The sequence below is a fragment of the Parasteatoda tepidariorum genome, chromosome 5 (assembly GCF_043381705.1).
Source record: "Parasteatoda tepidariorum isolate YZ-2023 chromosome 5, CAS_Ptep_4.0, whole genome shotgun sequence".
Classification (NCBI taxonomy): Eukaryota; Metazoa; Arthropoda; class Arachnida; order Araneae; family Theridiidae; genus Parasteatoda; species Parasteatoda tepidariorum.
The window spans coordinates 82907318-82909896 of record NC_092208.1 but is presented as its reverse complement, the minus strand read 5'-3'; positions in this window follow the sequence as shown (position 1 = coordinate 82909896).

The window sequence follows — 2579 nt, the reverse complement described above, 5'->3', positions numbered from 1 at the left end:
ATCATAATCAATTCATTTTGTATAAACAAAGTTAATTGACTTATGTCCAAATCCAAATGACAAAAATAAATTTTGTTTTAACTTTATTTCTAAAAATAAAAACAACAAGATTTATAAATTTAAAATCAGTAATAAAAACTCATTAAATTATTAGAAGTTTCATCCAAAAAGTTTTTAATAAATTAAAAGAAAGTAAAAAAATAACCTAACAAATACAATTCTTTATGGGAACCTAAATTAGATTGCCGATAATTTTCGCATTTAAAAATAAAAAGAAGTTTTTTTTAAAAAAAACTTATCTAATTAATGAAGAAACTCTTCTTTATATATTCTTTTCAATAATAGATTGCCTTCAGAACAAGGTAACATCGGCGATCACGAAGTTAGTCCACTGAAAATAATCTACAAGTAAAGTCGCGACAACGAAAAAAAAAAGCTATTAGGTGCGAAAAGGAACATGCGATATAACGATATAACTCAAAACTCTGATTCTGATTCTACAGCTCACCAATCAAGGCCATTTCAACATAACGAAACGAACATCGTTTTCCACAGTGCGAGTCGACATCGGAACGTAAGAGAAGAGTCTTATATCGCTATATCGTTCTTATATCCTTGCGTGTCTTATATCGCTATATCGTTTTGCGCTCGTTGTCTTTACTCGACGGCTTTAATCAGATTTCTGATGCATCGCCTTGAATGAAAGTCGCTGTATCGTCTTGCCGATATATGCGTTAAATCGATATGTCTCGATACATCGATTTATAGCCCAGTCCTACCTACGAACTGGACCACCTGCCAGAGATATTTGACTTCAGTGATCAAATGGAAGCCGTGTCTTATGGTTAGTCCACTGTAAGATTCGTATGACATGAAGGGAGAAAAAATTAGTGAAAATCACGTGGGTTTTTATTTTTATAGCAAATAAATTTAAAGGTTTCAGAGCATATTGTTAAACGTGTCGGTCATAAAAATGCAAAGATCACATTCGCACGAACACTAAATACCCTTTTGCTCAGACTGAGCCACTTACTGAAATCTCTGAGAGCCGAAACAAAAGCTTAAGTTAAACATAGTGAGTCAGTTTGAATGGGATAAAACAGAATTTGTTGTGACTAGAAAATTTATTAAGTAAAAAAACTTAACTAAAACTTTTTGAATTTGAAATCCCAAAATAGTTTTAAAAAATTTATCTTTTACACCCACTTGAAGAAATATTTTAATTTGAAAACTTCAAGTTGTGGGTGTAAAAAAAGGAATGGTAAAAAAATATATGCTAACAGATTAGAATTGCTTTTAAGGTTTATAAGGAAAAAGACTCCCCGTTACCCTATCCACATTACGTTTTAAAATTAAAAATACATTGTGAAACAATATAGCACCCTACAATTGCATCAACAGCAAACCAAAAACTGACAGCATCCGAAGATAACGAAGTGTACACGATCCCATCAGAAGAAAATCCAATAAACATTGACTTGAATGACATTCGTGAAATATTCTTCAAATTAAGTCCGTCAATGAAATCAAAAATGTTAGAAGAGGAGAACCAACATTTATCCCTGGAAAATGTTGAAAACCCAACTGTAACATCAAACATCATCCTTAGCAGTTATGTTTTGACACCACCAATCCAATACTCAGAAAAGGAAAATGCTGGTGTTTCATTTGAAACATCAAACAACATCCCCAGTAATTCCTCCTTTATACTACCAATCCAGATGGAAAATGTCGGGATGAAACGTCAAGCATCATCTCCGGCAGTTCCTCCTTGACACCACCAATCCAATATTCATAAAAGGATATTTCTGGGATTCAATCTCAAGCATCAAACGTTAACTTCAGCAGTTCCCCCCATTTACCATCTGACCACAAATTAGTTCCAATTACGAAGATGCTATCAATAGAGATTTTGGATCAACAGAAAATCTTGAATTTTACTTCAAAATTATTGCTAAAGCAAGACAGGCTGATAGGGAATTAGAAAAAAAAGAAAAGAGAAAATCTATCCAGTCTACCAGTTCCATCAGTCTTGGCTGAAGTAGTAAAATCCGTGCCAAAAATAGAATTTAAAAATTAGAAGAAAAAATCTTTCATAAATAAGAGGATTTCTTTTACAAGATATTTTCAGTTTAAAAAGAAGCAAACGCACTGGATTACAAGTAAAATTTCACTTTCATACTTTTTCTGTTCAAGTTTAATTTTATGTGTTTATTTTTTTAAAAATTATGTATCAATATAGTCAAAGTAAAATATATCAATATATGTCAACACAATGGTGTGAGGAGCACTCAAAAATTATTTACAAAATTTGTTGTAAATATTTTTGGAGTGCTCTTCACACTATTGTATTGATATATTTTGCTTTGGCTATATTGATACAATATTAGAAAGCACTCCTTTTTGCGGATATAACTGTGTGAGCTGATGAAAAGATTATATCTTTTATTCTTTTATTTTCCGGATTTTTATTAATTCCTCTCTCTCTCTCTCTCTATATATATATATATATATACACATACATACATACATACATACATACATACATACATACATACATACATACATACATATACACA